This window comes from Mustela erminea, chromosome X (assembly GCF_009829155.1).
Source record: "Mustela erminea isolate mMusErm1 chromosome X, mMusErm1.Pri, whole genome shotgun sequence".
Taxonomy (NCBI): Eukaryota; Metazoa; Chordata; class Mammalia; order Carnivora; family Mustelidae; genus Mustela; species Mustela erminea.
This window is the reverse complement of record NC_045635.1, coordinates 41,592,024-41,607,397: the sequence shown is the minus strand read 5'-3', so window position 1 is coordinate 41,607,397 and position 15,374 is coordinate 41,592,024. Positions and strand designations below refer to the sequence as shown.

General features: G+C 41.6%; 1 protein-coding gene across 4 annotated transcripts in view; it reads left to right on the top strand.

The window, feature by feature from the left end:
* Positions 1-2,047: 2,047 nt before the first annotated feature.
* Positions 2,048-15,374, top strand: part of ZNF41 (zinc finger protein 41) — a 41,948-nt gene continuing 28,621 nt past the window's right edge. For 2 of the 4 annotated variants that reach the window (XM_032330455.1, XM_032330458.1), the window contains exon 1: positions 2,048-2,135. The gene's annotated coding sequence lies outside the window, so the exon portion shown is untranslated. Of the gene's footprint in view, positions 2,136-2,685; positions 2,916-3,765; positions 4,123-15,374 lie in introns of those variants that run through there. The other 2 variants (XM_032330456.1, XM_032330457.1) reach the window with 2 other exon arrangements.

Genomic DNA, 15,374 nt, shown 5'->3' with positions numbered 1-15,374 from the left:
ATCGAAGGACACCTATAAAATGCAAAGGAGAATAAGAGTTAGGGGGAAATACTGTGGCGCAACTCACGAAGGGTTGCTATCCGTAATGCACAAAGAGCTTCTACAAATCGATAAGAAAAAGACAAATCACTCCAAAGTAAATTGGACAAAGGATATGAAGATCGGGACCCCTCCTACACTGTTGGTGGGAATGCAAGCTGGTGCAGCCGCTCTGGAAAACAGCATGGAGGTTCCTCAAAATGTTGAAAATAGAACTGCCCTATGACCCAGCAATTGCACTACTGGGTATTTACCCTAAAGATACAAACGTAGTGATCCAAAGGGGCACGTGCACCCGAATGTTTATAGCAGCAATGTCCACAATAGCCAAACTATGGAAAGAACCTAGATGTCCATCAACAGATGAATGGATCAAGAAGATGTGGTATATATACACAATGGAATACTATGCAGCCATCAAAAGAAATGAAATCTTGCCATTTGCGACAACATGGATGGAACTAGAGCGTATCATGCTTAGCGTAATAAGTCAAGCAGAGAAAGACAACTATCATATGATCTCCCTGATATGAGGAAGTGGTGATGCAACATGGGGGCTTAAGTGGGTAGGAGAAGAATCAATGAAACAAGATGGGTTTGGGAGGGAGACAAACCATAAGTGACTCAATCTTACAAAAGAAACTGAGGGTTGCTGGGGGGAGGGGGGTTGAGAGAAGGGGGCATGGGGTTATGGACATTGGGGAGGGTATGTGCTTTGGTGAGTGCTATGAAGTGTGTAAACCTGGCGATTCACAGACCTGTACCCCTGGGGATAAAAATACATGTTTATAAAAAATAAAAAATTAAAAAAAAAAGGATATGAAGATCTGCAGAAGAGAAAATCTAACGGGTCAACAAACAGAAAAAGATCCTCTGTTGCAGAAGTAGTCAGGAAAATGCAAATTAAAGCGATTAAACAGTACTGGCCATCGCACTGGCAAACACAAAGCATCAACATCTAGTGCTGAAAAGATTTGCCTCAATGAACTCCTATTTTGCTGCTGGCAGTAGGCATGTTACAATCTTTTGGGGAACTGATTTGGCTGTATGTATTTGACAACGAACTACCCTCACCTGAATTTAATAATATTAAACTCCAAAATATAGAAGGCAAAAATAGACTAGCACAACGAGAACCTGACCTAAAAATACAGTGGGAGAATGTCTCACCACTCTCAGGAACTCATGGGGCAAGCAGAAGAAAATCATCAGGAAGGAAATACATTTTTAAGGCCCGACTAACAAGCTTGAGCCAACAAACGCATATGTTCAACCCAACAACTGGAAAATACAATCTTTTAAATCAGATGAAACATTTCTGAAACCTGGGCCCGTGCTTGAGCCATAAGGCAAGTTTCAACAAATTTCAAAGTCTCAGCATCATTCAGACAAAATTCCCAGACCACGATGCGATTAGGTGAGAGAACACTAATATTAGATTAACTTTGTGTGTGTTTGGGAGAATGAAAAATGGTGTCAGGAACTGTAAACTTTTCTGCACTCCCTCTACCTTCCTTCGTGGTATCATTAATTCCAGAGGAGTATGTGACAAAACTCCCCATGCTCTGGGAAACGCTGGGCTGGGCTGTTCTCCCCGTCGCAGCGGCCTGAAAAAAAAGCCCCATTCCCTTGCCCTAGGAGTCCCGGAGAAGTTTTGCAAGTTGGACAATGGACTTCTAAATAATTCATGGGTTAAAAGGGGGAAAAACTTAAAAGTTAGCACTTGAAACCAAACACTAATGGAAAGCCATCAAAACTTGGATCTTTGGAACTTTTAGCCTGAAGGCTTTCATAAGGACACCAGGAAGGCTGATCACTTGATTTTAAAAAAAAGAGGATGAAATGCCCCACCACTGGTATCTTGGGGCCCCCCAGTTCGTCGCTCCACGGATCCTTGGTCCCCAGCGCTAAATCGCTGGAGCTCCCCGCGCCCAGAGTGGTTAAACTCTCGCTGCGGGCGACTTCCGCTTCCTGGCCTAAATCCGACACGTACTGTTCTCCCCCCGCACCCGCCCGTGGCAACCACCCAGGGTCGGTGACAGTCGAGGAGCCCGGCGATGCCCTCAGCCGAGGCGGGGACAGAGAGGCGCCGGCAGGTGGGCACGTTGCGGCGCCCTGGGCCCCGCCGCCGCCGGGAGCCACCCGCGCCCGCCAGGGGCCGTCCCGTTTGCTCTAGAAGGGGAGCTGGGGCGGAGGCCGGGGCGGGGGCGGGCCAGGCTGTGGACCCGCGGCTTGGAGGGGTCTTTCTAGCGGGGACCCGGTGGCAGGACGCGAGTTGGGGGGTGAGAGGGTGGCCTAGCGGCGCGTGAAGAAGCCGCGGCTCCCCGGGGATGCGGCCCGAGGGCGGGGCTCCTGAGCGCCAGGAAAGGCGAGCGCCGGGGCCTGCGTCCGGGCGGCCACAGCGGAGAAGGTGGCGCGAGCGGGAGAAGTGCCGGCTGCACAGCCCGCGCTCCGGCCGGGTCGGCTCCCGGGAGACACCGCAGGGCCAGATCCGGCCGGGGCCCGCCCGCTCAAAATGAGCACCCTTCCAAGATGGCGACGCCCGTAGAGACACTCCCGAGGGGCCAGCCATGTTAGCCACCTGACAAAGTCACTAAAGAACATTTGAAAGCCCGCCTCTCCACCGCCACGCACACGCGCTAACACAGCGCGAAGGCACCCCTGTGGGACTGCGGCCGGCCGGCCGCTCCCAGGCTGACACTGAGCATGTGCGCGGTCAAGTCCAGACACGGAAGGGTCCCTCAGAGGTAGTTTCCACACTTAGGGTTCAGGGACGTGAGTTTAACAGAGGCGGCAGAGTTAGGCCATGGAAGCACTGACATGATTATGGGGGTGTGGTGACATGGATTTCGCACTCAGTGATGCTACTCCGTAGGGTGAGTGATGAGGCTTCTCTGAAGTCCATTAAGTAGGAGGGGCGTGGAGTGAGTGACACGGATTTGGGGTGACTGATGGGGTCAGTGGGGAAAATAAAATGCGTAGTCTGCAGGTTGAGTGATGAGGGTCCTGGGGGTCTATAGGGTGAGCAATGAGGACACTGTGGGGGAGAGTGGTGAGGATTCTCAAAAGTCACTGATGGGGTCTTGCGGTGTAAGTGATTGGGGTAAGTTATGGGGTCTGTGGGGTGATTGATAGGGTATTAGTGGAGTAAGTGATAGGGGCCTGCAAGATGAACGATTGGACTTAAGTAGGTGAGTGGTGAGGGTGTTGGGGAAGTAATGGGTGGTCTGAGGAGTGAATGGTGGAGAGTTTGTGCGGTGAGTATTGAAGGATCAGTGAATGAATGATTCGGACCATAGGGTGACTTGCGTGGTCTGTGAGGTGCATGGTGGGGTTTATTGAGTGGACGGTCAACGTTTCTGTGGCATCAGTCACGCATTTATTTGGTACTGATTGGTGGAGGGCCAGTGGAATCAGATCTGCTGCCTCAGCGATGGGTGGTCTTAAATCAAGATGAAATTGTCTCAAAACCTTACTTTGACTTTGTTGGACCTCCTGTATTTTTGTTTTCTGCATCATTAATTTCTCCCCTTGATTTCATTATTTCTCTTCTTTCGTTTTTTTCTTTTATTCTTAAGGTTTTATTTATTCACTTGACAGAGAGAGAGAGAGAGCACAGCAGGGGGAGTGGAAAGAGAGAAGCAGACTCCCCACTGAGCAAGGACCCCAGTGCTGGGCTCCATCCCAGGACGCAGCAATCATGACCTGAGCTGAAGCCAGAGGCTTAACCTACTGAGCCACACAGGCTCCCTCTTTTATTCTTTTCTTCTTTTAATTCCTAAGTTGAATGCTTATCTCATTAATATTCAGTCACTTTTCTTTTATAATATAAGCTGTAAGTTCATGAATTTTTCTCTAAGAACACTTTAGCTCCATGTAACAAATTTTGATACGTAACATTTTCACTACAGTTTACTTCAAATGTTTTCTAATTTCTGTTGTGGTTTCCTTTCTGACCCCATAGTTATTTAGATATGAGATTCTGATTTTCCAGAAAGTTGAAATTTTTGTTACTGATTTCACTCAGAGACTGTCGTCTGAGTGATTTTAAGGTGCAGAAATGGATGTTCCTTAAAGTGGATGGTATGTATTGAACTTTAAATTATTTTCCAAACCTTTTGTAAAACTGGTACTCCCACCCACAACATATAAAATGGCTCACTCCGGGGGCGCCTGGGTGGCTCAGTCTGTTGAGCATCTGTCTTGGCCTGGGGTCTTGATCTCAGGGTCACATCCCTGATTCGGGCTCCACACTAGGGGGGGAGTCTGCTTCTCTGTCTCCCTCTGCCTCTTCCCCCATCCTGGACCACCCCCTCCCTGCTTGTGCTTGCGCTCTCTCTAATAAATAGATAAAATCTTTAAAAATAGAAAAAAATTGAAAAAATAAAAGAGCTCGTTCTAACATCCTCTCCCACACTGAATTTTGCTGCTTTTTAAATTTTCCCCATTCTGAGGGCCAGACAGAATGGTATCTGTTTTTACTTTGGTAAAGTAAATGGTATCTAGTATCTTGTTTTATTTTGATATGCATTTTCCTGGCAACTGATAGTTGAATACCTTTGAATGGGTTTTTTAAAGTTTTCATATCCTTTGCTGTTTTTTCCCTTTAGGTGGTTTGTCTTTTTAATTTGTGAATATTAACCTCGTGTCATTTATTGTGATCTTTTCCCTTTTATCTGTCTCTATATCTTGATTTTTGAAAGATGTTTTCACATATAATTAGAAAAAATAATCATCCGATCAGAGATATCGGTCTTTTTCCTTTTCAGGTTCTGAGTATCTTCTGTTGTTTAGTGAGTTCTCTCCACTTCATGCTTAAACAAATATATGCCTGAAGTTTAACATTTGTATTGTTTTAATTTTTAAAGATTACTTGTTTATTTATTTATTTGACAGAGAGAGATCACAAGTAGGTATGGAGGCAGGCAGAGAGAGGGAGAAGCAGGCTCCCCGTTGAGCAGAGCCTGACTCGGGACTCAATTCGAGGACGCTGAGATCCTGACCTGAGCTGAAGGCAGAGGCTTAACCCACTGAACCACCCAGGTGCCCCTAATCTTTTTAAAATTAAATTTCAGTCCAGCTGGAATTTACTCTGGTGTGTGGTGTGAGATGAGATTGAAGTTTGTATTTCCCATTTGGATAGTGTATTTGCTGGCACCAATCATTACATGAATATACTTTTCTAATTCAACTGCATGCCACTTTTGTCACATAAATTTCCAAATGCATATTGCTCTATATCTGAGCTCTTTCCTTCTGATATATGTTTTCTACTCCCCTTTAAAAAAGTGTATTGACTTTTAGAAATAATTTTAATATCAAATAATGCTAGCCTCTTCACTGTTCCTTTTCTTAATTTTTGGTTGTTTTCTTTAGTTTTTTTTAAAAGATTCTATTTATTTATTTGAGAGGGACAGAAAGGTAGAGAACACGAGTGGGGGGCATGTCAGAGGGAAGGGGGAACCAGACTCCCTCCTCCCCGTGCCTGACACGGGGCTGGATCCCAGGACCCCGAGATCATGACCCAAGTCATAGGCAGATGCGTAACCAACTGAACCATCCAGGCACCCTTGCTTAATATTCTTTAGCATTTATTCTTCCATTTGAATGTTAAAACCATCTTATTTTGTTTCAAAACAGCTGTTAAAACTATGTATTTTGTAGTTTTCTTTTTTAAAAGATTTATTTATTTATTTATTTGAGAGAGAGAGAGAGAGCGTGCATGAGAGTTAGAGGAAGGGCAGAGGGAGAGAATCTCAAGCAGATTCCCCACTGAGCCAGCAGCCTGACTAAGGGCTCGATCTCATGAGATCATGACCTGAATCGAAACCAAGAGCCAGAGGCTCAAGTGAGGCCCCCAGGAGCGCCTGTTGTTTTCTTCTTATAGATCCAGCACCTTTTTTTAAAAGATTTTGTTTATTTGACAGAGAGAGAGAGAGAGAGAGATCACCAGTAGGCAGAGAGGCAGGCAGAGAGAGAAGGGAGAGCAGGTCCCCCCAGAGCAGAGAGCCCAATGTGGGGATCGATCCTGGGACCCTAAGATCATGGCCTGAGCTGAAGGCAGAGGTTCAACCCACTGAGCTACCCAGGCGCCCCACCCAGCACCTTTTTATTTTATAAATTGCATTCTTTAATATTTTACCTTTATTTTTGTCACCATGGTGAAAAGCATACTTTTTCTGTTTCCAAAGGAAGAAAAGATCTATCTATTTTTATTTTCTTTTTTAAAAAAATTTCTTATCCAGTGCAATGATCAGATTCTTATGTGAATTCTAGTTGATTTTTATAGTCTCATAGTTTTCCTAGATAGATTATCCAGTTAACAATGATACTCTCTTTTCCTTCCAAATATTTATTCTGATACCTCATCTTCTCTTGCATTAGCTAGCACTTTCAGAACAATGTTGAATGTTACTTGATAGAGGTTATCCCTATTTTGTTGCTAATTTGAAAGTGAAAGGTGCTCATTCATTCATTCATTTATTTGCTCATTCATTTATTCATACATTCGACAACCATTTATTGAGTACTTTCCCCTTGCCAAGAGACTGGGTTTGAAATCCTGCATGGCCACTTACTAGCTACATGATCTTTTTTTTTTTTCTAACAGATTTATTGATACAATTCATCTACTATAAACTTACGGTAAACTATCCATTCAAAGCTTACAGTTTGGTGGTTTTAAGTATATTCATAGAGTTGTGCAACCACCACCACAATCTAATTTTAGAATATTCTATAACCTCAAAAAGAAACGTGGTACTCATTCCTCATTCCTATTCTGTATCACCCTGCTGCAGGCAACCCCTTTCTGTCTCTGTAGATTGAGCTGTTCTGGGCTTTTCATATAAATGGGGTCATACAACAGGTGGTCTTTTGTGACTCTCTTCTCACATTTACCATAATGTTTTCAAGATTCATTCATGTGTGTGACAGCATGTATTGGTACTTCATTCCTTTTTTATTACTGAGTAATATTCTTTTGTGAGGATATACCACATTTTGTTTTCCCATTCATCAGCTGAGGGACGTTTGGGTTGTTGCCACTTTTAACTACAATGAATAATGCTGCTGTGAACATTTGTGTCCGCATTTTTGTGTGAACATCTATTTTCATTCTCTGGGGAGTGAAATTGCTAGATCATATGGTACCTCTATGTTTAACACTTGGAAGAACTGCCAAACCGTTTTTCAAAATGGCTGTGCCATTTTACATCCCACCAGGAATGCATGTAGGTTCCAATTAGTCACAGCTCCGCCAACACTTGTTACTGTCTTTTTTTATTCTAGCCATCCTAGTGGGTGGGAAGTGCTATCTCATTGTGGTTTCGACTTCTATTTCTCTAATGACTACTGATATTGAATATCTTTTCATGTGTGCAGTGGACTGAATGTTTGGGTCAATTCAAATCCTTTGCCTATTATTAATTGAGTGATTTGTTGTTTTTGTTGTTGTTGTTTTTAAAGATTTTATTTATTTGTCAGAGAGAGAGAGGGAGGGAGAGCAAGCACAGGCAGACAGAATGGCAGGCAGAGGCAGAGGGAGAAGCAGGCTCCCTGCCGAGCAAGGAGCCCGATGTGGGACTTGATCCCAGGACACAGGGATCATGACCTGAGCCGAAGGCAGCTGCTTAACCAACTGAGCCACCCAGGCGTCCCAGTGATTTGATTTTTTATTATTGAGTTGTAAGTGTTCTTGATATGTTCTGGATACAAGTCCCTTGTCAGATATGTGATTTGCATGTATTTTGTCCCATTTTGTGGTTATCTTTTCACTGTCTTGGTGGTTGACTTTGTAGCACAAAAGTCTGTGATTTTGATACAGTCCAGTTTATCTATTTTTTTCCTTTTGTTTCTTGTGCTTTTGATGTCATAAACTTTTCTTTCCCCATGGAATTATATTGCAACGCTTATCTAAAATCAGTTGACTATGCGAGCCCTGGCTGGCTCAGTCAGTTAACAGTCTGGCTCTTGATTTTGGCTTAGGTCGTGATCTCAGGGTTGTACCATCAAGCCCTGCATAGGGCTCGTCGCTCAGCAGGGAGTTAGCTTGTGTCTTGCCCTCTGCCCCTCCCCCCACTCATGCTTGTGCACACACTCTCTCTCAAATAAATAAAAATCTTTAAAATAGTAAATTTCAATTATTTTCTTTTCTCTGATTATTGGTCTTAACAGGTTTCTGCTTTGGGGGGGATTAATTTTGGTAGTTTATGTTTGCTGGGGATTTTATATTCTCGCAGAGCTGCGCATAATGCTTAGTTAAATTATTTTATTCACTCCCACCTTATTGTTTGTTAAGACTGCCTTAGCTATTCTAGGGGCTGTGCCTTTCTGTATAAATTCTAGAATATGTTTGTCTACGGATGTTGAACATATTCTCATGTACTATTTTCCCTCTTCGGTGAAATGTCTCTTCATGTCTTTTGCCCATTTTCTAATTGGATTGTTTGTTTCTTCAGTGTTGAGTTTTGAGATTTCTTTATATTATACTTATGAGTCTTTGTCAGATACTTTCTAACACTCTGTAGCTTTTCATTTCATCCCTGACAGTGTCTTTTGCAGAGCTACAGTTTTTAACCTGTTGAAGGCAAATATATGTATTTTTTTTCTTTTACTGATCATGTTTTTGGTGTCATATCTAACAACTTTTACTAAGCCTTAAGTCCTGATGATTTTCTCCCACATGGTCCTTTTTTTTTAAGATTTTATTTATTTATTTGACACAGAGAGAGAGATCACAAGTAGGCATAGAGGCAGACTGAGAGAGAGGGGGAAGCAGACTCCCTGCCGAGCAGAGAGCCTGATGCGGGGCTTGATTCCAGGACCCTGAGACCATGACCTGAACCGAAGGCAGAGGCTTAACCCACTGAGCCACCCAGGCGCCCTCCCACATGGTCTTCTAACAGTTTTATAGTTTTACATTTTACATTTGAATCTATGATCCATTTTGGGTTAATTTTCTATGAAGTGTGACACTTAGATTGAGATTCAATTTGTTTTTTTCCTTGTGAATGATCCGATTGCTCCAGCACCATTGTTGAAAAGACTTTCCTTCATCCATTGAACAGTTTTTGCACCTTTGTTAAAAAAAAAAAAAAGTTAGTTGGCTATACTTTTTTTTTTTGGCTATACTTTTTTTAAGATTTTATTTATTTATTTGATAGACAGAGATCACAAGTAGGCAGAGAGGCAGGCAGAGAGAGAGGGGGGAATCAGGCTCCCCACATAGCAGAGATCCCAATGTGGGGCTCGATCCCAGGATCCTGAGATCATGACCCAAGCTGAAGGCAGAGGCTTAAACCACTGAGCCACCCAGGCACCCCAGTTGGCTATACTTTTGTGGGGCTATTTCTGGGCCCTCTCTTCTGTTTCATTGCTCTATGTTTCCATCCCTTCATTAGTACCACATTGTCTTGATTCCTGTAGTTAAATTAAAAAGCTTGAGAAAACAGGTAGATTGATTTCTCCCATTTTATTCCTTGTCAGAATTGTTTTTAGCTAGTGTAGATCCTTTATTCTTCCACATAAATTTAAGAATAACTGTGCCTATATCTACAAAAAATTCTTTTTTAAAAAGATTTTATTTATTTGACAGAGATCATAAGTAGTCACAGAGGCAGGCAGAGAGAGAGGAGGAAGCAGGCTCCCCGCTGAGCAGAGAGCCCGATGCTGGGCTCTATCCCAGGACCCTGGGATCATGACCCGAGCTGAGGGCAGAGGCTTTAACCCACTGAGCCACCCAGGTGCCCCTCTACAAAAAATTCTTGCTGAGATTTTAATAGGAATTATATTAAGTCTGTAAATCAACTTGTGAAGAATTGGTATTTTTACTGCATTGAGGCTACCTGTCCATAAGCACAGTATCTGTCTCCATTTATTTAGATCTTTGTTGACTTCTTTCATCAACATTCTCTAGTTTTTAGCAGGCAAGGCCTGTGTATGTTTTGTTACATTTACACCTAAATATTTCACTTTCTGAGTGATGTAAAGTATTGTGTTTTTAATTTGTTTCATTATGTTCATTTGTAGTATATAAAAATACAGTGGTTTTTGTGTGCTGTTTTGTGTCCCATAACCTTGCTGAAGTCACTTATTACTTCTAGAAGGTTTTTTTGAAGATTTTATTTATTTATTTGAGAGAGCAGGAGTGAGCATGGGTGGGGGGAGGGACAGAGGGAGAGAGAAAGCAGGGTCCCTGCTGAGTGTCCCATATGAGGCTCCATCCCAGGACCCTGATTCCATTTCACTCAAGACTTCCATGTGATCCCTTCTGTGGGATCAGGGATCATGACCTGAGCTGAAGGCAAACGTTTAATCTACTGAGCCACCCAGGATCCCCTTCTTCTAGAAGTTTTTGTGTAGGGTCCTAGGGATTTTTTATCTGGACCATCATGTTACCTGCAAGTAGGGTCAGTTTTATTTCTTCCTCTTCAATTTCTATGCCTTTTGTTCTTTTTTCTTGCCTCATTGTACTGGCAAGAATTTTCATTACTGTATTGAATAAGAGTGGTGAGAGTTGACATCCTTGTGTTGTTCCTGATATTAGGGGGCAAACATTCAGTCTCTCACTATTAAGTATGATGTTAGTTATAGTTTTTTTGGTAGATCTTATTTTTAGCAAGTTGGCAAAGTTAACCTTTATTCCAGGTTTTCTAAGAGTTTGGTTTTTTAAAATCATGAATGGGTGTCAGATTTTGTCAAAACCTTTTTCTGCATCAGTCGATATGATCATGTGATTTTTTTCTTCTGTGGCCTCTTGGTATGGTAAATTACATCAATTGATTTTCAAATATTGAACTAGTCTTGCATTCCTGGAATAAATACCAGTTGGTCATGGTGTATAATTCTCTTTGTATGTTGCTGAATTACATTTGCTAATATTTTGTTAAGAATTCTTGCATCTATGGGGTGCCTGGGTGGCTCAGTTGGTTAAGTGACTGCCTTCAGCTTGGGTCATGATCCTGGAGTCCCCGGATTGAGCCCCACATCAGGCTCCCTGCCCAGCGGGGAGTCTGCTTCTCCCTCTGACCCTCTCCCCTCTCATGCTCTCTCTCTCACCCTCTCTCTCTCCAATAAATAAATGAAATCTTAAAAAAAAAAAGAATTCTTGCATCTATGCTTTTGAAGGATATTGGTCTGTAGGTTTTTTATACTTTTTTGGCTTAGGCAATGGACTTATTCATCAAGAAAATACTATTTTCAAATACAGGTGATGACAAAATGTGCAAAATTTGCTATGCAAACTACATATAAACTAGTGGGAAAACATGAGCATGTCAATGACATATTTATTGTGCTCTTTGTCTACTTTTGGTATCAGGCTTTAGGGAATGAATTAGGAAGAATTCCGTCTTCTATTTCCTGGGAGACAAAATGTGCCATTGGTGTTAATTCTTCTTGAAAAGTTGGTTGAAGTCTCCAGTGAAACCATTTGGCCTAGAGATTTATATTTCAAGAGTTGTTTTTTAACTTGCAAATTGCTTTTCCTTAATAGTTATGAGGCTATCCAAATGAACTCTTCCGTATTGGAAGAGTTGTGGTGGTTTGTACTTTTTGAGGAATTGGTCCATGTCCTCTAAGTTGTCAAATCTATTATTGTATTCCTTTATTATTCTTTTGATGTCTGCAGGGTCTGTGGTGTTATCCCCTGTATCATTCTTGATATTAATCATTTGTGTCTCTGATTTTTTCTTTGTCAGAATTGCTAAAGGTTTGTTTAATTTTATTATTCTTTTTGGAAAACCAGCCCTCTGTTTCAGTGTTGTTTTTTTTCTGTTGTTTTTCTGTTTTCAGTTTCATTGATTTCTGCTCCTACTTCATTGTCTCCTTTCTTGTGCTAGCTTTGGGTTTATTTTGTTCCTTTGTAATTTCTTTTTTTTTTTTAAGATTTTATTTTTAAGTAATCTCTACACCCAATGTGGGGCTCAAACTTACGACTCTGAGATCAAGAGTCGCATGCTCCACTGACTGAGACAGCCAGGTGCCCCTCCTTTTCTAATTTCTTGAGATGAGAGTTTAGATTATTGATATGAGGCTTTTTCTCTTTCACTTATAAATGTTTAGTGCCATAAATTTTCCTTGTAGCACTGCTGTAGTCTATGGAGCAGAGTCTTGTGCACTGGCTATCAAATCTCAGGAGAGGACTCCAAACACTTTTGCCTGCTGTGACTTGGTATCAGAGTCACCAAGGATAACACAGTCCAATGAAACACTGAATGATTTACTTGCCTAGAGTTGACATCCTAGTACACATCCTCTCCTCATAGCTAGTGGGTCACCTGGCAGCCAAATGGCAGGTAAGCATAGGAAAAGATCCTTCACTCCATTACTTAGCAAAGAAATCTAAATTGAACTAGACTAAGATACTATTCACACCCCTCTCATATTGCAGTGGAAGAACCCCACCCACTCCCCCATGGAGTCTGAAATACTGAAAACTAAGGGCATTCGGAAGAGCCATTGACATACAAACTTGCGCAGAACAGAACAGCACACACTGAGTTCAAAATAGGGAAAGATATTCCCACACAAGGCGGTAGCCCAACACAGGCTGTGTGGGCTCTTGGTCTTATGTTCCAGGCCCAGGGTCCATTTTTTTAAAAGATTTTTTTTATTGATTTGAGAAAGAGGTAGAGAGAGAGACAGAGAGAGTACAAGGGAGGGGGGAGAGGCAGAGGGAGAAGCAGACTCCCCACTGAGCCGGGAGCCCAACATGATGGGGGTGTGGAACTCCATCCCCGGACCTGGAGATCATGACCTGAGCCAAAGACAGAGACTCAACCATCTGAGCCACCCAAGCACCCCAGGGTCCATTCTTATATGGTCAAAGGGGAATTAAATGATTAGATTCCCAAGACTGTATCCTACACATTTTGATATGTTGTATTTTAATTTTTATTCAGTGTATTTTTTTTTAATTTCCCTAGAGATTTCCTCATTGAACTGTGTATTATTTAGAAGCATGTTGTTTAGTTCCTAAGTGTTTGGGGATTTTCCTGTTACCTCTTTGTTTTGATTACTAGTTTCATTCCACTGTGGACAGAGAACATACTGTGTTTGATTTTAATTCTTTCACATTTGTTGAGATTGGTTATATGGTCTAGGATATTTTCTGCAGGTACTTAAAAAGAATGTGTATTCTGTTACTGTTGAGTGGAAAGTTCTATAAATGTCGCTGAGATCCTGTTGGCTAATGATGTTCATGAAATCTTTTATAACCTCACTGATTTTCTGTCCAGTTTTTCTTTCAGTTGTTAAACGAAGGGTAATGAAGTCTCCAGCTGTAATTGTGATTTTGCCTATTTCTCCTTTCAGTTTTATCAAGATTTTCTTCATATATTTTGCAATTCTATTGCATGGTGCATACACATTTAAAATTGCTATGTCTTCTTGGTGGATTGACCCTTTTATCATTATGTAATGTCCCTGTCCGTTCTGGTAATTTTCGTTACTCTGAAATCTATGCTATCCAAAATTAATAAATCTACTCTTGCTTCCTTTTAATCAATGTTTCCATGATACATCTTTTCCATCCTTTTACTTCTGACCTACATGTATCATTATGTTTGAAGCACCTTTCTTGTAGACAGTATATAGCTGGGTCATGATTTTTGAAATAGAATCTGCTAATTTCTGTCTACATTTGGTGCATTTATGCCATTTACATTTTATGTAATTATTTATACAGTAAGGTTTAAGTCTGTTGTATTTTGTGTTTTCTTTTTTTTTAAGATTTTATTTTATTTATTTGACAGACGGATCACAAGTAGGCAGAGAGGCAGGAAGAGAGAGAGGAGGAAGCAGGCTCCCTGCTGAGCAGAGAGCCCGATGTGGGGCTTGATCCCAGGACCCTGAGATCATGACCTGAGCCAAAGGCAGAGGCTTTAACCCACTGAGCCACCCAGATGCCCCGTATTTTGTGTTTTCTCTGTTTTTGTTTTTACCTCTCTTTCTCTCTCTCCTTTCTTTTTGGGGGGGCCCTCTTTGGAATATTTGGACATTTTAAAGAATGCTGCTTTGCTTATCTAGTGTTTTCAGGAGGTTCTCTTTATATAGCTTTTTTTGACCTGATATTGTGTGTCTCATGTAATATATACACAACTTATCAGAGTCCACTGGTATCATTTGACCAGTTCCAGGGAAGTGTGGAAACCTTACTTACCTCATGTCCCTTTATCCTCCTCTATATAATTGTCTTAAATATTTCCTTTACTTGCATTGAGCACCACATTAGATGGTGCTAGAATTTTCACTTCAACCGTCAAACATAATTTAGAAAACTTAGGAGAAGGAAAGCGTATTATATTTACCCATATTTTCCCTCTTCCCATGTTCTTTCTGGCTGGTGTTCCAAGATTCATACTTCTATTATTGCCTTTCTGGTTAGAGAACTTCCTGTAGCTATTCTTTTATGGTGGTCTCTTGGTAACAAATTCTTAGTTTTCCTTCATCTGAAGATGCCTTAACAGTGCTTTGATTCCTGAAGGATATTTTCTATGGGTATAGGATTCTAGGCTAATGATTCTTTTCTTTCAGCACTTGAAAAGTGTTGAGCCATTTCCTTCTGTTCCTAGTGGCATCTTCTTCCAATAGAAGGCTGTTCCGTCTATGTTGAAAACCTGTTGTTTAACGTAACCACCTTCAGTAATTATCTTAGCTGAATCTTCTGGATAATTAGCTTCAGCTTCCATACCAGCACCTGCTGCTTCACCTTACACTTTTATGTTATGGAGACGCTTCTTTCCCTAAAATTCATGAACCAATAGGGCACCTATGGGGCTCTGTCCATTAAGCGTCTGCCTTCGGCTTAGGTCATGATCCCAGGGTCTTGGAATCTGGCCCCTGCATCAAACTCCCTGCTCAGTGGGGAGCCTACTTCTCCCTCTGCCTTCCACTGTGCTTGTTCTCTCTCTCTCTCAAATGAATAAATAAAACCTTTTTTAAAAAGTCCTGAACCAATCTCTGCTCGCTTCAGACTTTTTTTCTGCAGTTTCCTCACCTCTCTCAGCCTTCAGAGAACTGAAGAGAGTTAGGTCCTCGATCTGGTTTAGGCTTTGGTTTAAGGGGTTGTTGTGACTAGTGATGTGGATATGGCTTGTGGTGCCCCCAAACGATTATGATGGTAACATCAAAGATCACTGACAACAGGTCACCATAATAAATATAATAATAATGAAAAAGTTTGAAATATTACAAAGTATTACCAAAATGTGACACAGAGACATGAAGTGAGCAGCTGCTATTAGAAAAATGGCATCGACAGACTTACTTGACAGAGTTGCCATAAACCTTCAATCTGTCAAAACTTCAATATCTGGGAAGCACAATAAAATGAG